Source organism: Paroedura picta, chromosome 17 (genome assembly GCF_049243985.1).
Source record: "Paroedura picta isolate Pp20150507F chromosome 17, Ppicta_v3.0, whole genome shotgun sequence".
In the NCBI taxonomy this organism is placed as follows: domain Eukaryota; kingdom Metazoa; phylum Chordata; class Lepidosauria; order Squamata; family Gekkonidae; genus Paroedura; species Paroedura picta.
Window position 1 is genome coordinate 8,795,532 of NC_135385.1, and position 22,303 is coordinate 8,817,834.

General features: G+C 51.7%; 1 protein-coding gene and 1 long non-coding RNA gene across 5 annotated transcripts in view; one reads left to right on the top strand and one right to left on the bottom strand.

Annotated features, from left to right (window-relative positions):
* Positions 1–22,303, top strand: part of ELFN1 (extracellular leucine rich repeat and fibronectin type III domain containing 1) — a 178,797-nt gene that overhangs the window by 36,573 nt on the left and 119,921 nt on the right. For 2 of the 3 annotated variants that reach the window (XM_077316881.1, XM_077316878.1), the window contains exon 1: positions 18,017–18,678. The exons of the other annotated variant lie outside the window; for it this stretch is intronic. The gene's annotated coding sequence lies outside the window, so the exon portion shown is untranslated. Of the gene's footprint in view, positions 1–18,016; positions 18,679–22,303 lie in introns of those variants that run through there. 3 annotated transcript variants of the gene reach the window in all.
* On the bottom strand, positions 574–18,630 carry LOC143827374 (uncharacterized). 2 transcript variants are annotated; one of them, XR_013227278.1, is made up of 6 exons: positions 18,410–18,630; positions 15,408–15,520; positions 8,741–9,571; positions 8,372–8,499; positions 3,179–3,383; positions 574–2,501 (listed from the first exon to the last, which is right to left on the bottom strand). It is a non-coding gene; the product is annotated as an uncharacterized LOC143827374 (long non-coding RNA). The 2 variants fall into 2 exon arrangements; XR_013227279.1 differs by lacking the exon at positions 8,741–9,571.

A 22,303-nucleotide genomic window follows, 5' to 3' on the forward strand; every position in this document is an offset into this window, starting at 1 on the left:
GAGTTCCTTTAGAGATGTGGATTCACCTACTTTCAGACCGAGAGAGAAGAACTAGGGGAAATCTTTGTACAGCGATTAGCTCCTGCCGTTGGTACACTGTGACCTGCATGGCGGCTTCTTGGTCTCGCTGGATGGGATGATTCATCGGGGGAGATCAGCTTGTGCCACTCCCGTGTGAGCTCTAGAAACACTCTGCCTTAGCAGGGAACATGTCCGCCATGGGAACGCTGTCTGAATGAAACAAGGGCCAGAACATTTGTGCACAAGGAGGCTCTCTGCCTGAGCCAGAGCCAGCAGAACTGCTTGAGTTATCTCCCGCATCGTTGCAGGAGGTATTTTGAAACTTTTGGCAAGCAAACTGTGGGGGTCTCATGGATCCTTGAGCGCATTTCTCCTTACTTAGGACTCTTATTAGTGCACCTTGAGTCTGATCTGCTTGTGTGAGTTCCCTGTGAGCTATAGAAAAAACTCTTCCTGGGTCGGAAATGCCTTTGCCTGACGGAAAGAAAACCCATACAAGGTCAATGAAAACAAAAAAAGTTTGCCGCTCTTGTTATATTCCTTTATTATTGGATATGTACGAATTGAAATTCCAATACCGATATACCGGTATAAGGATTGGTTTCACAAGTGTTGGCTTCTTCAGCTGAAAAATAAAGCAGCGTTTTTACTTAACATTTATAATAAACAGAAATTGATAATATGTATTAAGATTACGCATTACAAAACTAACATGCTATTTCCTGTGCTAATTGCAGTTCATCATAATTGTATTGCATCATAATGTTTTTACCATTAGGCTACCATTATTTTACTAACATTCAACAATAATGGTTTTGAATGATTTCTGCCTCATGAATGCATGATAAGAAACAGGCTGGGAGTAGCAAATTTTGAAAGCTGACTCTTTTCTCTGGACTTGGCTATGCCCTTTCACTTTGCCAAAGAGAGAATGTCGCCCAAGGCTCTGTTTAAGAATTTTCGTAATTTTCTTTCTTTATAGCCACTTTTCTCCTCCCCGTGGGTCCCAATGTGATTGATAAGATCCTCTCCTTCCCCCTTTTACCCTCACAACCACAACCACTGATCCAAGCTGTGGTGGGAGGAAAACTCACCACCACCACCAGCGTCCTCTGTGACAGCACATCATGCGTAGGTGCAATGTGGAAGTGTCAAATGGGTAGCTCTAGGAACTACTGGAAACTCTATGGTTTATCATAGAGTTCCAGCCAATTCCTAGAGCTACCTATCGTTACTCCTAGGTCCTACTCTGTACTGTATCACCAATGTCACATGCCCCCATGTCCTCACCACCAACCCTCCCACTGGTTTCCAGGCTTGACCTGGGAATTCTACAGCCACACTATTAGATAGGTGAGATGCTGAGTGTGTGCCAAACTTCCATGGCAGAGTGAGGATTGGAACCTGGGTCTCCTAGTCCACTGCTCTGATGACTACACCTCACTGACTCTTTTTTGATTACTCCACTAACCTTCAATTAACTGAAGCCCTGCCATTATGCTTCATCCATCTCCTCTCAAGAGTCTCAGCCAATTACCCTGGGCTTTTTCAGGGAACAGGGGTGTGCGGAAAGCCTGCCTGTTTTCAGTTGGTTCCTGGGGTTATATTGATCCATGTATTGCCTGTCAAGTCAGTTTCAGCAAGAATAATCACGACCTTCATATCACTACCTCAATAACTGCCTGCTTTTGCTGCCCACGCCAAATGTGTTCATTGAGAAGACTGACAGCGTTGTCAGTGGGGGTGGCATTCCTGGGGTTATATGGATCCATGTATTGCCTGTCGAATCAATTTCAGCAACAACAATCTTGAGCTTTGGGCCACTACCTCAATGAACTGCTTTTTCTGCACATGCCAAATGTGCTCATTGAGAAGATGGATGGGGATTTGACAATGGTGACCCACTTGATTCTTGCTTGAATCATAAACATTACTGTGGGGCAACTGGACTGGAGAACGAAAGAGAGAGAGAGAGCTTTGTGGAATTCACATTCTGATGAGTCACCCTTTCCTTAATCAGGATGGAAGCTGTCCAGACCTTTCAATGATGTCTCTTCTCCGAACACCCTCGCCCTCTGGGGAGGTCAGGAGCGCCAGATGACACCTTCCTCCTTCACAGCTCGGACAGTCTCCCTGCATCACTCGTCACCATCTGGACATCCAGTGCTCATCCTGGCTTCGACAGTGATGCTGGCTCCATGGAATCGATTCGCCAGCAAGAGTTTTAGTCCACCAAGCTGGATTGACTGTGGATGAGCAACATGGAGTTTCTCCTCGATCTCAAGGGTGTGGGGAGGCCATCTTCTGCTCACCATAGCAATACAGCTGGCAGAGAGGTAAAGGAACAAGGGCATCTCGGGTGGGTTCCTCGCTAGTTGGATTCTACTGATCTGGCCCAGGTAAAAGGGTTAAATCTCTCAAAGGGCTTGGCACAGAATTTGCAATATTTTTTGGAGGGGATCCAGAAATGTCTGTGGAATCTGAAAGCACATACAAGATTATTATTTGTGTATTAATTATCCACCCAAACTCCACCCGAATCCTTGGAGGTCTCCCATCCAAACACTAGCTCGGGCTGACCCTGCTTATCTTCTGAGATCTGATGAGATCAGCTAAGCCTGGGCAATCCCCATCAGGGCTATGTTAAGTCAGTGGAAATCTTCAGATTTATTCCAGGCTCTCATGTGGCCAAGTGCACCCCGATCAAGGCCAGGGCCCTGATCCTCTTGTTGTCTGCCCCACCGCCCTCAAATCTCTCTCTATTTCTCCTTGACCTCCCGATGTCCTGATCCAATCAGCATTTCAGCAAGCACCAATTAACGGTGGATCTGGGCGGGCGCCATGTATACGCCCCTAGCCGTTATCCTTTCCCCCATCCTCTTCCCCTTGGTCCATTAAATCACCTTCTGGTGCCAGCGCTATTTCATCGGCATCTCCGGCAGCTCGTGAGGTCCTACCACCTCAAACATCTGCAGAAGTTCATACAGTGAATACCTAATCAGGACTCGATGCTCATCCTGCGCCGAAGAACAAACGCCATGGCCAGATGGTCGATCATTACCCATTTTTATTAATTACTGCCTCTACAGTCTTTGATTGGCCCATATGGGGAGTTCTCCTCATGCAAGCAACCGCTCCAGCAATTCATAAAACAAACCTTTCCTTAATTAAGGCGAATCTCCCGTTCTTCCCAGCTCCTGGTTTCAGGCTGCAAAATGGTTTCCTTGATCTCGGAAGAGGAGGGAAGAGAAGACGACCGTCGCCAACAAAAGTTCCCGGCATCCCGTCCTTGGCTCTTTGATCACAACCACTGAGTTCTCCCTGACCAAACGGGATTTTAGTTTTGCTTGAGATGGCAGTTTCTGGAGGAAAGGCCGAAAGAGAGAATTCCTCTTGGAGTGGGCTTCCGCAAACTAGAACGGACAACGGGCCCAGGAGAGAAACATCCTGGGGATCTGGGATTCATCTGAGACCCATTGACTTCTGACTCCTAGATAGCTCAGGGCGGGTAACAACATGGTTGAAAACCATCTCGTAATAAAAGCAAAGATTAACTTGGATAACCCACCTCCCAAGGAGTATTACTTCTGATAGAAATAGCCTGGTTTGCACCAAGATGTTTGTAGTTTCTATCTTATGATCTGTTTTTAAATGATGTTTGTGTTTTATTGTTGTTAATAAATTACTGAGCCACTAGGGAGGGCAGGACATAAATAAATAAATCTCCCATGATAGCCATTTTGTGGTTGTCCCCTCCTCCCATGGCAGCCATTTTGTCATTGTCCTCATCTCCCTTGGCAGCCGTTTTGTCGTTGTGTCCACTACCCTCCAGAGGTACTCACAGGCTCAAAAAAGTTGAGGAGCCCATGGTGTACCATGATTTTGAGAGGAAAATGGTCAACCTGTATGGCATAGCATCTGCTTTGCATGCGGGGAGTTCGATCCCCACCATTTCCAGTTGAAAGGATGAGTCAGGCCAATGTGATTTGATGTGAAGGGCCTCAACTTGAGGTTCTGGTGAGTTACTGCCAGTCAGAGAAGACTGACCTTGATAGACCAATGGTATTCACATTGGGCAGGACTCACATTGGGCACGTTCTTTCTCAAATTTGCTCGTGGTTGATAAATCAATGCAGGCCAACCATAGGCAAAAAGAGCAAACTACAACAACCAAGGGTGTAAATTAAGAGCGCGTTTCTAAACTAATTAACTTGACTCGTTTGATTCTCACGTCTTAACACAACAGGCTGGACGAAACATGGACCGGTTTCCCTTCTAGAAGAAGAGTTGGTTCTTATATGCCGCTTTTCTCTACCCGAAGGAGGCTCAAAGCGGCTGACAGTCACCTTCCCTTTCCTCTCCCCACAACAGGCACTCTGTGAGGTGGGTGAGGCTGAGAGAGCCCTGATATCACTGCTCGGCCAGAACAGTTTTATCAGCGCTGTGGCGAGCCCAAGGTCACCCAGCTGGCTGCATGTGGGGGAGCGCAGAATCGAACCCGGCATGCCAGATTAGAAGTCCACACTCCTAACCACTACACGCCCCTAGCCTACACCAAACTGGCTCTCCAGCGAAGGGAAGGGGAATTAGAAGTGAATCCAACACAGTAAGTACTGTTGGGGTGGTTTTTTCTTGGGGGGGGGCATATGCAAAAAAGGCATGTGAAGAAAGTTGATGGATTAATCAATTAATTGGTTAAGAGGCAGACAATTAATCTCCGGCGTCCCGCAGGAAGGCCTTGAGCCAATTTTGCAATTCATGGAGAGGGGCCCATGTCCCTGCAGGGACGGATGCCTCATCCTCCACACCATCTCGGGCCAAGATGGAAGTCGAACATTGTGTTGATTTATTTATTAAAATGTCTTTGCGGCGAAACATCTGCATGGGGAGCGATAGATCACGAAGGTGTGTGCAGACGTTTGCCTCTCCCTCCCAGAGATAACTCATCGCTGCGCATAATTTATTCTGGCCTGAACAGCAATTATTTTCCTAGCCCGCGATCTGCCTGGGCTGCCGTTATAAATCAAAAGGCCGGGCTCTCTATGACCGAGAGGTGCCGTATTTGGGTGCGAAGATGATAATAATTTCCCCAATGAGGACTTGTTGGATTTGTGGTCAAGAGGGTGACAGTCTGTGTCAAAGAATATCTTGATTCAAGTTCAGGAGCAACATAGGGACCAACCAGATGTTCACAGTAGGACCTTCCATGCACCAATGCTCCCTTCGTCAGATCAAAGTAGGAACAGAGATTTCACAGTCTTTATATCCCACTCAGAGGGGTGAGAGGGGTGCTTCAAAGAATGGAATCAGGAGTCAGGATACGGCCTCCCTCTCCGCTACACCTTGCTGGGATAGGCAAGATCTGTCATGTGCATGATTTAGCAGCATAAGAAGAATATCCTACAGGGGAATCAGAGGAGATGTGTGCTTGGCATATATAGTTGAGTTATTTCCTCATATTTTCAAGTAATCTCTCCCTTTCTGCATTCCCTCCATAAAAGTTAGTCAGTTAGACAGTTAGGACTATTTGTCTCTCTCCTCTCTTCTTTACAAAGTTGTTTTCTTTATAAAACTGCTCTTAAAGTGGCCAGTGCTGCACCCTCCTTAGCATTTTTAAACTCTGCCAACACTCCAACCTGGAATATAAGGACTCGACAATCTTCGTTCCTACTTTTATCTGACAAAGGGAGCTTGGAAACTTCTGCCTTGCTGGTCTCTAAGTTTCTACTGGATTCAAATCAAGCGGCTTGACTGCAAAACGGCTATCCTCTGAAATTGAATCCACAGTGAAACAGCTCGATTACCTTTTGCTTTGTATCTGTGCACCCTCCTTTCATTGTGACCCCCCTCCCGCCTTCTTTGAGATATAAGGACTCCAGGATTTCCATTCCAGCTTTATCTGCTGAAGGGAGTTTGGACCCTCAACATTTCATACCCCAAAACACTCATTGCTTTCTAAGTTGCTACGGGACTCAAATCTGGTATCCGATGGAGGGGACTTTGACTCTCAACATTTCATACTAGGGTTGTGTGTTCTGACGGCCGAAGCGCACAACCGTATTCATACGCCGAAAATTTTGTCGGTCTCTAAAGTGCTACTAAACTTGAACTTGGTATCTGATGCAACTGAACTCGAATCTGGTATTTGATCGAATCCGGTATATCTGGTGTCTTGAAATTTCATACCTCCAAAAATGTTTTGGTCTCTAAGCCACTGCTAAGTTTGAAATTAGTATCATGAAGGGAATGTTGACTTTCAAAAGCTTACACCTCGAAAATCTCGTGATCCTTAAGGGGCTACTGGGCTAGGATCTAGCCATCTCACTGGGGGCAAGCATTGTTTTTTTTTTAAACCACTTTTCTGTCCCAATTCCTCCCTTCCCATCTCCCTCCTCTCATCCGCTGCTCCCTTATTGTGCGGCTTGTAGCTGGTTAGTTTGGAAGCTAATAGGAAGTGAAGTCAAAATTTCGAGTCAATAAAAGGCAACCTTGAATGCTTTTAAGAGCTTCCGGCTGTCATCCCTGGTTGGGATTTTAGAACGTCAACTGCTTGAAAGCACGTCGTAAAAAACCTCCACTGCCCCCTCCCCCTCTACCCCACCGCTGGAATTGAATTACGGAGCATTTAATTTAATCCCAAAGAGGGCTCCTGTACGTGACCGAGGATCTTACCTGACAGACGTACTAAGGGAAGAAAGTTGGAAGCCTCTTACATTAAAATCAGTTTAGCACCTTCTCTCCCCCCCCCCCCGCAGCATCAGCCTCTGATCTGGAGAACTGGGTTTGATTCCCTGCTCCTCCTCCATATGCAGCCAGCTGGATGACTTTGGGCCAGTCCCAGTTCTCTTACAGCTGTTCTTGCAGAGCAGTTCTCTTAGAGTTCTCTCAGCCTCACAGGGTGTCTGCCATGGAGAGGAAGGGAAAGGTCTTTGTAAGCCACTTTGAAACTCTTTTTGGTAGTGAAAAGCAGGGCACGAAACCCTCCTCTTCTTCATAGTCTTCTACGTTATCTTATTATTATCCTAGTAATATTTCTAGCCCTCCCTTCCCCAAAGGCTCAGGGTAGGTTACACAAGATAAAATTTAAAAAATCAAAGATACAAAATAAATATGAAATCATAGGCTTTAAAATATTTCAAATAGATACAAACTACAAGTTGCAATGCCTGTTACTTGGCCTCTATTGCAGCCATTTTGTTCTTAGCCTTTGCAAGGCAGCCATTTTATTCTTGGCTTTTGCTGCCTATTGCAGCCATTTTGTTGTTAACCCAATCCCCATGGCAGCCATTTTGTTCTTGGCTTTTTCTCGTTAGCCCTTACATGGCAGCCATTTTCTTCTTGGCTTTGGCTGCCTATTGCAGCCATTTTGTTGTTAGCCCTGTTCCCATGGCAGCCATTTTGTTCTCATCTTTGGCTACTATTGCAGCCATTTTGTGGTTATCCCGGTCCCCATGGCAGCCATTCTGAGGTGGTACTCCCTCTTCTCAACATTTTAAGGCCATTCCTTGCCCTGATTTTGCACTGATCCGTGCTGTTGTCCTTGAGCAACAATAGCCCTCCCAAGAGCTACCCTTTCCCCCACCTCCCACTCCAGCTGGGGGTTCTGTCACCTGCCAAGATAGTACCTGCATGCCCATTTGTGGAATGGCTGTGCCAATAACCGACTTCCGACCGGGACTTGTTGGGACTGCACCAACAGCCGTGAGCCACGTCACTTGGCTCGAGTTTGGCCAAATGCCTCTCTGAACTCGGCAAATGTGTCAAATCTTCTTGACAATGCCGAATGAGCCAACGTCAACCCTCTTGGCCTGGAGTTGGCAAGGTGTTTTTTCAGCGCACAGAGGCACAGCGCAGTGGAGAACGTGGTGTTGATCAAAAGCAAAGGGGACTCACCCCAGCATGTGGCTCCAGTTGGCCAAGGGCTGACAGGAGAGTAAGGAAGAATTCAGGTCTCTTTGCCTGCCTGGATTTAAGAACAACAGATCTGGAGATAGAACTCAGGGTTGCTGTCCTCTGTTGCCTTTGTGGACAGACTCTATGGAAGTCTTGGGTTCCAGTGCCAGGACAGATTCCGATTCGCTGTTCAAGGGTTGGCCAGCAGGCTCAGGGTGATGTTGTGGATGAGAGCAGTGGGCTAATTTGGAAATCCAGGTTGAATTTCTCACTCCTCCCCATGCAGCCGGGTGACCTTGGGCCTCTCAAGGCTCTCTCAGCCCCACCTACCTCAAAGGGTGTCTGTTGTGGATAGAGGACGGGAAAAGCATTTGTTAGCCGCTTTGAGACACATGAGGCCTGCTGGGTGACCTTGAGTCAACCTCAGTTCTCTCAGGGCCCTCTCAGACGCACCTACCTCACAGGGTGTCTCCTGCAGGAAGGGTCAGCGATCGCAAGCCGCTTTGAGACTCCTTCGGTTAGTCAGAAGCAGGGAACAAAAAGACTAGCTCTCCATCTTCAGGCACTCTCCTTCCTCCCATGGAACTGCAGAGAAAAAAAACAGGAAGGAAGCGGATGAGCTATGCTAGAATAAATAGACAAGGAAGCCATAAAGGCGTACTTTAATACACTGCAATGGGCTGGAGCCGTCCTTTTAACCAACGCATCAGTAATGCATCATGGCCCCGGCCGAAGCCACGGAGACAGACACCCGAAATCCTCTCTCCTCGCAGGCCTCGGTTGTTTCGCTATCTCCTTTTCCCTACAGGGCCTCTCCCCTGCTCACCTGCCTTCCCAGCCATACATTTTCTTTACGGCCTCGCTCTCTCTCCGGGCGACGGGATTCCATCTCTATGGCCATTCCCCCCTCCGAGGGCCGCTGATGGATGGCGTCCATTTCTTCTCCTCGGGCTTGGCAAGGCTGTCCCGTTGCAGCCTCCCGCCTGTCGCCGTCAGGGTGCCAAAGAAGATTGACGCCCTGTCTGGTTCCAAAGGCCTGGGGCTTCGCTCTTGAAGCAGCTCCAAAAATGTTCAGCAAAGGATCGTCTTCAGAGAATCAGGCAGGTAGACGGGCACGGGCTGAGCAATTTTACACACACATTCCCAACAGACTTCGGACACTAGCAAGAAAACAGCAAAATCCACTTGCAAAGGATCGCTGAACTGGATTGGGAGTGGATTATCCATCACGCGTGCGGAAGCGACACAGGGAGAGCTCACGCGTGCCCGGGGGTCTGTTGTTTTGTCATCCTGGCCCAATCCTGCAAGACTGTGGCAGCCAAGGAAGCTCACAAGAGCCTGCCAAGAACTGGATCAGATGACTGGTCCTTCAAGGCCGGTATTGTCTACTCTGCCGGCAGCTGCTCTCTAGGCTCTCAGGCAGAAGTCTTCCCCGTCACCAGCTGCCTGGTCCTTTCAACTGAGGATGCCAGGGATCAAACACGCATGGACACACGTGAATCTGACTTCTGCTGAATCTGACCCATGGTCCTTCAAGGCCGGTATTGTCTACTCTGACTGGAAGCAGCTCTCCAGGGTCTTGGACAGTGGTCTCCAGCTGGATACTTGCACATCGCCTACCACCTGATGCTTTTAGTGAAGATGCCAGGGACTGAACCTGGGATTTTGAGCCAAAGAGGAAGAAGAAGAGGAAGAAGAATTGGTTCTTAGATGCCGCTTTTCTCTCCCCGAAGGAGTCTCAAAGCAGCTTACAGTCGCCTTCCCTTTCCTCTCCCAACAACAGACACCCTGTGAGAAAGGTGAGGCTGTGAGAGCCCTGATATTATTGCTTGGTCAGAACAGCTTTATCAGTGCTGTGACAAGCCCCAAGGTCACCCAGCTGGCTGCATGTGGGGGAGCGCGGAATCGAACCCGGCTCGCCAGATTAGAAGCCCACACTCCTAGCCACTACACCAAGCTGGCCCCTCCCAAGGCTGTAGGTGGTGTGAAAGAGGCCTGAGGCCTTTGAGAACCATCTTGATGGGACTGCATGGGTGTTACCTTGATCTAATTCTTACATTCTTATGTCTGGAGCAGAGATGCCGTGTCTCCTTTCCGCTTGGGGAGTCAAAGGTGTGGGAGGACTTCTGAAGTTCGAACCTCCTGACGGCTCCTGAGTTTTGGCCACTGTCTGACACAGAGTGAGGGACTGGATGGGCCATTGGTCTGATCTAGTGTGGCGTCTCTGATCTTCTTGAAGCCTCTCACTGGGTGGGTTGCTATGAGTCTGTCACAACCTGATGGTAAGATCTATGCACAAGGAGCTTAGCGAATGCTCCGGAAAGGCGCCCTTCCCATGATTCACGTTTTTTGCCGAGTGCAAATCAAGCAAACGGGCTTCGTTTCGCGACAGGGGGAAGAAAGGAAGGGAAGCCAAGAATGGGGGAAAACCCCGAACACAGAAATCGCCCCTCCCTCCGAAACACAGGCAGGCTGCCAAATTTCTCAACAGATGGAATTTGCCTAGGATGAGAAATCAGACAGTGGAAAATTGGGGCAACAGTGTGTGGTATTTAGCAGCACTACAGTGGAGCATATTAAAATGGAATATTCTGAGATGAGGAGGGGTTTCTTGTGCTTGCGTGTGTGAAGTCTGACAGCCTTCCCCCCCCCCCAAATGTAAGATATGTTGGCTGTTTGCAAAACAAGCCAATTAGAAGATCAACAGCCTATAAAATGTCATCTTGGGGGGGGATTCATGGAGGTCAAGTCTATCAATGGCTGAGGGGCTGAGGTGAACCTCCACATTCAGGAGCACTAAGCTCTGAATCCCAGAGACAGGAGGCAACATCGGGGGAAGGCCTCGGAACTAGTTGGCCGTTGTATGAGACAGGATGCTAGGCTAGATGGACCTTCATTGGTCTGATCCAGCAGGGCTTTTCTGGTTTTCTTATGAAGGCCTCAGATCCTCTGCCTTGTTGTCAGCTCTCCAGAGAAACTGGTGGACCGACAGGATGCTGGACTGGATGGACCACTGGGGTGGGAAGGGGAGGGGCCCCAGGTGGGCGTGTCCACAGCTCTACTTCCCAACCATACGCTGCACAATTGCACCACCTCTCTGGTTCTTCAATGCCTGGAGAATGTTTCAGGGGTTTCTCAACGGTAAAAAAGTTGAGAAAGGCTGGATTAAGGTGATGTAGACGACATTGTTTTGAACTGAATTGATTAATTTGATGGGGAAAGAGGCCAACTTGGATGGAAGCTCCTTCCGCCCCCCCATTCCTTTTTCTTTTGGTTTCATTTCTGATTTGCCCTGTGTTTTCTTATGTCGTTTGTGTCTTTCTTTATTGCTCAGAACAAAAACGTCTTATGAAGGCGTATTTCCATAGGTATGTGCTTTTGTTCTCTTCTGTTTTTTTGCCACTGAGTTTATTTTGTTTATATGAGTCTATAATGAAGCCTTTTTTTTAAAATGATTTTTTAAAATGTTATTTATGAATTGAATTATTGATGATCGTTTTTGACTTATTCATGACACCCGCTTCTCCAATGTCAGGGAGGCTCACTTGGCGTTTTGTTTGACCCGAGGTTGTTGCCCATGATTATTTCATGAGCTGGCTTCACGGGTCAGGTTCAGCTTCCCGCTCGATCATTCAAAAGACATCATTGGCATTTGATTAGGAGCCCTGGAAGAAAAAGAAAAGTCATTTTACACCGATCGCGGACGGAGGGCTTAAGAGCTACCCTCCGTGTCCGATACGGTTGGTCGAGGTTCTCCGGTCCCGTCCGCTGATGCTCAATTAATACAAAGAGTTCTTTTCGACCCGCGGACCCACGCGTGCGCACTGGTGTGATAAGCAAATGTTTTATTCAGGGGAACGAAGCAGGGATCGATCGATCGATGCAGCTGACTGATAGGAGCAAAGAAAATTCACAAGGCTTCTTCTTCCTCACTTCAGGGGAAGACCATTGGAGCACTCTCAGAGAAGGGGCAGGAAATGAAGACTTGACACGTTATTGAAAGGAAATCAGAGATTGATGGACCGTGGCAGGGCGTGTGTGTGTGTGCGCGCAAGCTAAAACAGTGACAATGCTCCTAAATCTTTACACTAGCCTTCTGGCTTGTTTTCAGGCCCATCTCCCAAGAAGAAGAAAAGTTAGTGTTTATACCCCGCTTTTTACGCTCCAAAGGCATCTCAAAGCGACTTACAATTACCTTTCCTTCCTCTCCCCACAACAGATACCCTGTGAGATAGGTGGGGCTCAGAGAGCTCTCAGAGAACTGCTCTGTGAGGACAGTAACAGGACTGTGACTCACCCAAGGTGGCTGCATGTGGAGGACTGGAGAATCAAACCCGGCTTGCCGGATTGGAGTCCGCCATTCTTACCCACGACACTAAGCTGGCTCTTAAGGTTGCAAGTTGCAGAATAAAGGTAGAGAGAGAAGCTGAATCAAAGGGATACTTTCCTTATCACAAAGGGCCAGCTTGTCCAGGATCCTGAGCATGGGAGTAGGAGGCGTGCAGAGACATTTGCCTCCATGGAAGGCCATGTGGAGAGAAGGGAAAGGACAAAACCAAAGCAGGGATCAGAGGGCAGCTCCCGGGTTAAGACAAAGCGAGGCATCCCATTCAAGGAGATTTCTCCAAACAGGCCATAGGGTGAAAGTGAGAGGCCAAATAGAGAGAGGGGAGAAAGAAGAGAGGGAAGCCGACTCTAAAGAGAACTTTCCCCATCACAAATGGCCAGCTTGTCCAGCATCATGTGTCTGGGAGCATAAGAGATATCTATAGAGACCTGCAGAGACATGTGTCTCCATGGAGGGCCATGTGGTGAGAGGGAGTAGACAACAGGAGAGAGAGAGAGAAACAGAGCTGCTATGAGACTCCTTCAAACAGTGAAAAGCGAGGTATAAAAACCAACCTTCCCTTTTCTTCTTCCGAAGCCCTTTCTCTTCTGGGGCCGGGTGGCGTGTGCGGCATCGAGCACGGGAGGTGTGGGCAAGAAGTGCAGGCAGTGTCGGGGCCCACAGAAAATCTGGGATGTGGTAGCTGCCCTACCCGACCGTGTGCTTCATTGTCCCCCTGGCTGGTTTCTCTGTGCTCGTGCACGCAGGTCTGGCCAACCCAGCCTTTTCCCTCCTCTCCCTCCGTCTCCCCTTCTGAAGTTGACGTGGCCCACCACACGACGTCCCCCTCCTTCCCGCAGTGCTTCAGATAATTGGCCAAAGCAGCAGATGTTTTATTCACGGCCTTCCCTCTGTTATGCCTTATTAGGCCTTCCCCGAATCTGCTGCGTCGACGCCGTCTCGGCCCGGCCGCAAAGACGGCCTGTCAATCCAAGGACTCCTGACCCCGAGCTCTCTTCTCGGCCGGACGTTAATGGGAAGACATCTTGAATTAATCGGCACGGTTGTTTTATGGCTCGCTCCTTCCTGTCCCAAACTCGATTATCGGGGTCTGTTTTAGATTTGGCTAAATATAGGGCCACTTGATATGGGTTTGCCTTTGGGAGAGATTGGTTTGTGTGTCTGTTTTTTGCCGGATGCATTTGATTTATAGCGTTTAGGGGAAGGGGGGGGGGAGGACCTGAACTGTTGCTGTTTCCGAAGATCACTTCTCTTGTCTGCAGCGCAGCACGGAAGCCGGTGTCCCGTAATCAAATTCGCGATCCCCCCCCAACCCTGTCTCTGTGGAAATAACAGAGGCATCAGCTAGCGAGTAACATCACCTCAAGCCCGTTTTATTCCGGGCTCAAGAGAACACACAGACGCACAGCCCGCGGAACGAAAAAGGGTCCACGCCCTGAACATTGAACTCTGCAGGAAATGATTCACTGTCTCTTCGCGGGGACGCGTTCGCACAGCGCCAAAGGGCCATGACAACCCCGTCAATACTGGGCAAGGAATGAAACCTCCGCCAGAGTTATTGGCAAGGCATATTTGAATGGGTACGGTTGAGGGTTCGAGGCGGACCGGTTTCATGTTTGAGGCTCCAATTCATGAGGATGTAAACTGATATGTTAGGGGAGGAATGTCAGAAGAGGTCTGCTGAATCAGACCAGTGGTCCATCTAGCCTAGCCTCCTGTCTCACACACTAGCCAACCAGGTTCTCTGGAAGGCCAGCAACAGGGCACAGAGGCCGAGACCTTCATAAGAACATCAGAAGAGCCTTGCTGGGTCAGACCAGGGGTCCATCCAGTCCACCATCCTGCCTCACACAGGGGCCAACCAGTTTCTCTGAAAAGACAACAACAGGGCATAGAGGCTGAGGCCTTCTCCTGATCAGAAGATCCCAGATGTAAAGGAACAGTGAGGGCCCCTCTAATCCAGCATCCTGACCCACACAGCAGCCAATCAGCTTTGAGGTCTTCATGGGAACATCAGAGCAGTGGTCCATCCAGTCCAGCATCCCTCTCACAGAATGGTCAACCAGTTCCTCCGAAGAACCAACAACAGGGCCTTCAGAAGAGCATCAGAAGAGCCCTGCTGGATCAGACCAGAGGTCCATCCAGTCCAGCATCTTGCCTCACACAGTGGTCTTTCTGTCCAGATACCATGGAGGGCTACACAGGTGGCTGGAATAACCAGTGAGTGAGGGGAACGGGAGATGAGAGCGCTGAACAGTTGTCAGGGATCCATGCATGAACCAGCCGCAGGTTTATGCCGGGGCATTAACACAATCCCGCAGGGTTCTCCTGTGTGCATTTATGGCTCCTCGTGTCTGCCTCTTCCTAATAAAGAACTCACAACAGCTGCGGAAAACTTTATGGATTATTAATCAACCTGTCAATTCTCTCCGTATTTTTCCATGGTTTCGTTTTTCCGGTTATACCAGTGAGATTTCTTATACGGGCTTGTTGTTGTTGCAAACGTCGACCTCTCTTGGCTCCGTGACCCTCCCCTATGCATGGCAGTAGTCCAGTTTTTGGAAGCCAAAGTTTCTTTCAGCTACAGTTGCCAACTCTGGGTTGGGAAAATCTGGAGACTTCAGGGGTGGAGCCTGCAGCGGGCAGGGGTGGGGCTGTCCTAAGTGGCGATTTTCTCCAGGGGGACTGATCTCTGTTGCTTAGAGATGAGCAAGAATTCCAGGGGGATCCCCAGGTCCCACTTGGAGGCTGGCATCCCTGCCTTTAGCAGATCCCATGAGATCATTCTCTCTGCAACGCTCATCTCCTGGGAAATCTGGTGGGTCTCCGTGCTCCACTTTGCCCTGCCCACTTTCTAAAAATACTTGACGGGCACCAGCTACAGGGTGGGCAGCTGCCACAGCACCCAGGGACACAACGTTGGAGATCCCCACTCAAACTCCTTTTGGTGCCTCCCAGCTTGGACACCCAAGGTATTCACCCAGCTTGACCTAGGAACAGGCTGGCGCTGCTCTGCTGTTTGCCGTTCCGCAGAACCAACCGTCTTGAGTCTGCCATGCTTTGGCCAAACTCTCTTCCTTACACCAGCTCCCCTGATTCCCGTATCCTATTCCCTGACTGCCCATCTTCCGTCTCTCTGTCCTACCTGAGGCTCGTTGAATCCAGCCGATCGTCCTGGAACGTTCTCCTTCCCTGCCCGCCACTGCCCTGCGTGTGCCCGTCTCCGATTTGAACCAGATGGAAATATGCTTCCGAGGTCTGTATTATGGAAATGAAATGCGTTAAGAAATCTGGATTGCCAACTGTTGTTTGGAAAAGAGCCATGCTCTGCCTTGTTCCAGTGATGTCTTCTGACCAATCGTCTCCCCTTTCTTTTCCCCACCTTTTCTTTTGAATTTAAGGAAGGAAGGGAAACCCCTGGCAACACTCTGGCTTTTGTTTATCCTCCGAACTCCTCCTAGAATCATAGAATCCTAGAGTTGGAAGGGACCTCCTGGGTCATCTAGTCCAACCCCCTGCACTATGCAGGACACTCACAACCCTCTCGCTCATCCACTGTCACCTGCCACCCCCTTAAGCCTTCACAAAATCAGCCTCTCTGACAGATGGCTATCCAGCCTCTGCTTAAAAATCTCCAAGGATGGAGAACCCACTACCTCCCGAGGAAGCCTGCTCCACTGAGGAACCGCTCTGACTGTCAGGAACTTCTTCCGGATGTTCAGATTGAATTTCTTTTGAATTAATTTCATCCCTCAATCCTTTGTGCTCCCACATCTCCCATGAAGCTGCGGCATCTTCCTGGGCCTGCTCAACAGTGCCCCTCCCATTCCCCTCTTGCATTTCAAAGCATCCTCCCTCATTCCCTCCCTTATCGCCTCTCTCAAGGATGGCCTTGCTGGGAGCTCAGACTAAATACCAGGTGGCCAGAGGGGCTGTTTTGGCACCTCGTAGATCAGAGGCAACTCTATTGCTCTTTCTGTGTGAATCGGTGTTCCTGCCAAAAGCAGTCCCCATGCCCCCCCTCCACTAAAAAGTATATAAGCTACGTAACACGCTTCCTTCTGGGTCTCAACTACCTGATTCTTGACATGTGGGTCCTCTCTTCGGGCTGAAATTAATACCCCAGAAGGGAACAACTCAAATGCTTTTTATTGGTGTGCCTTTGGAAGATATACATGACCACCCGGATCATTAATTCCCCCAAATAATAGCGGCGGTGAGAAGGAAGCCTTTTTTTGTTAGACTATTGATGCAGCCGTTGTGAAAGCTGCTCTCTGGTATTGTGTGTTGTCGTTCTTGTATCTCAACACCTCCCAATAATTCCCAATTAAAATCTGGGAGGCAGGGCATCTCTTCCTGGGGGATCTTCCTGATTTTGGCCAGAGGAGTAAGCCCCGTTGAACATTTTGGGGCTTCTCGGTAGACCTGGCTGGGAGACGCGTACCACCTTTTGCTGCTTTGCATCCCCTTTCAACACAGGCATCTGTGCCTCTGCCTGGTGGGTTCCAGGATCTGATTCAGCCACAAACAAGAGTATTTGGACATCCCTGTGATACACTGTTAACCTGTGGGACTAAAAAGACAGGACGACAAACTGGATCTCAACCTCTGAATCCCAGAGCCAAGAGGCAGTGTCAGGGGAAGGCCTTGGCCTCTGAGCTCTGTGGTTGGCCCTCCAGAGGAACTGGTTGGCCCCTCTGTTAGATGGGAGGCTGTGAGACGGGAGACGGGGGCCTTTTGCCTGCCAATACATACCGATACGTGTATGTTTGAATGTTTGCCTGGCTGACCTTGACCTCCACCTTGACGTGTCCCAAGGTAGGGCTGGGGGCGCTGTCCACCTCCTTGGTGCTGAACCTTCAACGTCCCTCCAGACCAGCCAGGGGAGAGGAGGACGGGTCGAGGGAGCGGGGGCGATAATAAATCGGCCTTCAAGAGACACCTCCTCCCCAATTAAACCCGGGTTATATCCACCCGCCCATCCTGGCGTAAAATATCTAGGTCATGTCAAATGAAGACCCCTCACAGGATGTCTTTTGTGAGGAGAGGAAGGGAAGGCGATTGGCAGCCGCTTGGAGACTCCCTCGGGCAGGGAACAGCTGCATACAAACAAGATCAATCAATTCTTCTTCTGCTTCTGCTTCTTCTTCTGGCCTAGATCCCCTCTTGGTCCCCTTCTCCCGCCCGTTCCCTCGGCTGCTCGATGCGGAAACCGGGGTGGAACTCTGCTAAGAAGGTCTTGGCAGACTATCTCCCCCGTTTTCTGAAAAGCTGCCCGGCTCGGAACTGTCGCTTGGGAGGGAAGTAGATTTCAGCAGACACACAGACCACGCGCACACGCGCCCCTCAAGTCCCCTGCGCGACTTTCCCAGAGGAACCGGGTCGCCTGCTGTGCAACCTGGCGGAGAGGGAAGGAAGGAATAAAAAAGGGAAGGAAGGAAGGAAGGAAGGAAGGAAGGAAGGCTAAGACAGATTGAAGGAAGAAAGGAAGGAGCAGTCTGGGGAGGGGGTTTCCAGGGAAGATCTGTGTTCGCCGGCTTCCACCACCTCCCGTTCGCGGCGCACTCTTCCCCCGACCATCCCCTCTGGTTGCTCCAACTTCCATTGGCCGCACCCGGCGAAGTTACACCCCCCTCTCCCCGCCTCCCGCCCTCCATTCACACGCGCGCGCACTCACACACACAAACACACACACAGCCTCGGCCCCTCCCTCCCGCACCCCCCTCCCCACGCACCCCACCTTCCACTCCCGGACTCCCTACATTAAACCTTCCAGCCGCTCTCGGAGACGCGCCGGAGACCCCCCAGAAAGCCATGGCCCCGCTAGCGCCGGCAGTCCGCCGCTGCCAGCGCCCGAGAGCCGGCTCGCTGCCAGGCCTGGGCGAAAGCTAGAGAGAGAGAGGGGAAAGAAAGAAGACTTGCGAAGGGGGGCAGAAGAGAGAGAGAGAGGTCGCCCCCCCCTCTTTTCCTCCTCTTCCTTCCCAGCGCCGTTTTGCCTTCCTGGCACTGTGCGCGGCTAGGCGAACCCCGGGGGCGCTCGGGATCTAGAGCCCTGGAGCGCCTGGCTGGGCGTCCCTTCCCCACCACGCCGCCTTCTCCCCCCACCTCCGCCCCCCAGCCCCGGATCACCGAAGCCCGCTCGCTCGCCTTGACGCAGTGGCGCCGAGGATCCGAGGAAGCAGCTGCGGCGCTCGCTCTTTCCCTCCGCTCGCTCGCTCTCCGTTTCTCGCTCAGGCCGCCGGCGGATTTGTCTGGGGGAGAGCGAGAGGGAGGGAGAGAGAGAGGGAGCTGCCGGGAGACAGAGAGCCGGAAAGGCGGAGGCGGAGGAGAAGCGGGCGGCGGCTGACCATCGGATCCTGCGAGCCGGGCTCCGGGGGGTGGGCCTGAAGAGCCGCCCCCACCTCCTCTTCTTCCAGGTAGGTGAGCCCCGGAGCGGGGAGACACTCGAGCCCGGGGTCGGGGGGGGGGTCGTGATGGGGGGTCCGGAGGGGGGAGGGGTTCGCCCGCGTCTGCCTCGCCTTCCCTTCCCCCCCTCCCCTGTGCGATCCGGTGTCAAGCCGCGCGTTTCTCTCCGTTTTCACGTTCAAGGGCGGGGAGTGGCGGGTGGGATGTGTCTGGTGGGCTCCGCCGCTCGCCGCCCCCCCTCCCCTCCCCTCCTCCAACACGCCCCGCTCCCGCGCCTTCCCTGTCGCCGAGCTGAGAGGGCGCCCGCCGCCCACCCCAAAGTCGCTTTTGCAGATGGCCGGGCGCGCAGGCACCGCGCAGCTGGGGTCGGCCAGCCTCTCCCCTCGGCGGCCTCCCCCCTCCGCCTCCCGTGACAGATGTCGCCCGGGTAAGCCCAGCTTCTCCCCTCCCCCGGCCTGACCCTGTCCAGCCTTCCTCGGGAGAGGGAGGGCGCTCCCTCCTTCCCGAAAGCCGCGCCGGGCGGGCAGGGACCGGCTTGGTACACCGTGTGTCGCCAAACTTTCTTTTCCCGGGGATGCTTGGGGACGCCGGCCAGCAGGGCGCAGCTGAGGAGAACTGGGATTGGGGGGGAGGGGTCTGTGCCTCCGTCCTCCTGGGGAGGGGACGGGGCTGGGGGGGAGGGGAGGGGGAGAAGAGGACGAAAAGGCGGAGCTCCTCCCTTGGTTCCAGCGCCCGAGAAGCCCCCAGCCCCGTAAGGCGAGCGGGCGGGTTTCAGCACCACCGGCCACTGGACAGCTCCGGCGCGTGTCCTTCTCTTCTGTCCCCGGTTCCCAACAGTCTTTGAAGCGCCCTCGATCCGGATTCGCTCCTCTTTCCCCCCGCAGCTGTTTCCAAAGGAAATGGGTCTCTTTCCCCCGCTCCCACAGCCCCCCCTCCCCGCCACCCACTTCATTCCTGGTCTGCAACTGGAGGCTTCCGGCCGCCACCGGCGACGGAACCGGGTCTCTTGGAGGAGCGGGTTGAAGCCAGGCTTCATTGGGGGCGGGTTGGGGGCTTTTATGGGGGGGCGGGGATCAGATGTTTGGCGACTGGGAGGGGCCAGGTGGGTCTTGGGTCTCGGCGTAGGAGCCCCCCCGAGGGAGTTCTGACCTCTTGTCCGTGTGTGTGTGTGTGTGTGTTCCCGAGTGTCGCTTGGCCCCCCCTCTCCAGCCGACTTGCCCGTGAAGTCGCTCGAAATCTCCGTGACAGGCTCACTCGCGCCTCAGATAGAGCTGTTTACCGATCGCTGGGGAACTTGTCCAAAATGATTAACGGCCCCCATCGTATAAAGTATCTGCCAGAGAGTCGCTCGAAGCCAGCAAGAGCTGGAGAGCGCTTCACCTCGTCTTCATCTTCTTCATCGTCTTCTAATTTTCATAATGTATTTTAAAAAGCAACTTTGTTAGTTGCTCTCTCTTGCATGCGGTTGCCTTTGACGCCTGCCTCAGCCCGGGGTCCTTTTGGAATATGAGTAAGTAAGGGATCTGTCGTGGATTTTTTTGGGGGGGGGGAGGTTCACAGGCAGAGGACCCCCACCCCCACCCCGTCAACAACTTCTGCTGTTGGCAGGGTTGACTACTGCTGAGCCTGGAGGCTCGATGGCAATCCTAAAGGCGGTGGATAGAAGGAGATTCTGGGGATTGGAGGGCCAGGGTATCTGAGCGCACGCAGAGTACATTTCTTCTCCGAACAGAAGAAGGCGCTTCCAGGTTACAGTCAATGGACAGAGATAGGGTTAAAGCCCATTTGGAAATTAAGCAAGCCCCCCCCCCCTCTCCTTGTCGGTCCAGGCCGAGGATCACAGCTCACAAAGACTTAATTTCTCCATTATCCATTTGCTGGGCGTTCAGGGCATTCTCGCCCTTTCTTTTGAAATCTGGGTTTCTTTTCCCTTTTGGGGGCAAGCTGTGATTCAGATGAACAATTGTCTCCTCCCACTTTCCCCAAACACCTACTCCTGTTATTCTGCACCGTACTCCACTAAAATGCTCATCGGAGACAGGAAGCAGTGTTTAAATGTATACAGAGAAAGAAGAGCTTTTTTTTTTGGTACCCTGCTTTTCTCTCCCCGAAGGTGTCTCCAAGCGGCTTCCGATCGCCTTCCCTTCCTCTCCCCACAACAGGCACCCTGTGAGGGAGGCGGGGCTGAGAGAGCTCTGCCAGAACCGGGACTGGCCCAAGGTCACCCAGCAAGCCTCCTGTGTCTCAGAGCAGCTTATGGTCGCCTGCCCTTCCTCTCCCCACAACAGACACCCTGTGAGGCAGGTGGGGCTGAGAGAGCTCTGAGAGAACTGGGACTGGCCCAAGGTCACCCAGCTGGTTGCATGTGGAGGAGGAGCGGAGAATTGAACTCCCCAGTTCTCCAGACGAGAGGCCGCTATCCTTCACCATGACTCTAAGCCAGCTTCCATTTTCGGGCAAAGCAACACCGGTGCGTGACAGCATTTTGAGCCCGGAAAATGGGGCTCGGGGTCTTGGTTTCGGAGACGGAAGCCCGGCGAAGGGTCTGCAGTGCTGAGCCGACGAGATGGACCCCTGGCTTGTAGCATTTCCCCTCCCGTGAGGCTGTGTCAGAGCTGAGTCGAACCCCAACCGAGACGCCCATGCGGGCGCTTTCGTGAGCGAGGGGAAAGGATGGCCGCTTTAATTAAAATGACAGATGTTGCAGCCGAGGGTTCGCGGAATTAATGATAAACAGGGAAGAAGTTGCCAATCAAGCCGCCTATTGTTCAAGTAGTCAGCAAAACTCTGCCAAAAGGGACCCTGATTGCATGCGGATGGCAGGGAGCCAGCAGGGAGGCCGGCCCAAGCCCCCACCTCTCCAAGCTGTGCTGGAAGGCTGGGGTGGGGTTGGAGAGAAGGGATGGGAGACCCCCCCCCTTTCCAGAACATATGACAAGTTAGGATTGAAGCGTGAACTAGCTACAAACCCCCAGTTCGAATCCAGCGTCTGTGAAAGATAAGCTCACTAAACTACTTCCTTCCTTCCTTCCTTCCTTCCTTCCTTCCTTCCTTCCTTCCTTCCTTCCTTCCTTCCTTCCTTCCTTCCTTCAATACAGTCGGGCAAAAGCCAGGCCCTCCCTTCCCTCAATGGCTTGCGCACACCAAGCCCGTTCTCAACATTCCCTCATCATTCCGTCCTCTCATCAGCCCTCCCTCAACATGCCTTCCCTCTCTGCAGCAGCGATCGCAAAAGAGAACGAGGGCCTATGCGAAGAAAGGCCGGCTTGGTTAGCTGGCTCCCGAGACCTAGTGAAGAGGCCGGAAGTTGGGGGGAGATCACTAGAACCCTTTGGGCTTCCAAGAAACAGAGAGATGTTTTCGTTCAAGAGGCAGATGGAGGCAGGCTAGTGGATGGGTTCAGAGAGAAGGGTTAGCCCCCAACTCAGTGGTATACCTCTTTTCTCCCTTTGCACTGCCGGTGGCTTCCATTTATTCGAACAGACGTAATAATGAGGGACACAGCTGTATGATCCAGTCTGCTCTTTGCATATACCTAGGGGAGACGATGATTCAAAGGGCCTGTTGTGCAGTGAGAGAGCCTCTGCTTGGCATGCAGAATCCCTGGGCATCTCCAATTAGAAGGACCAGGCAGTA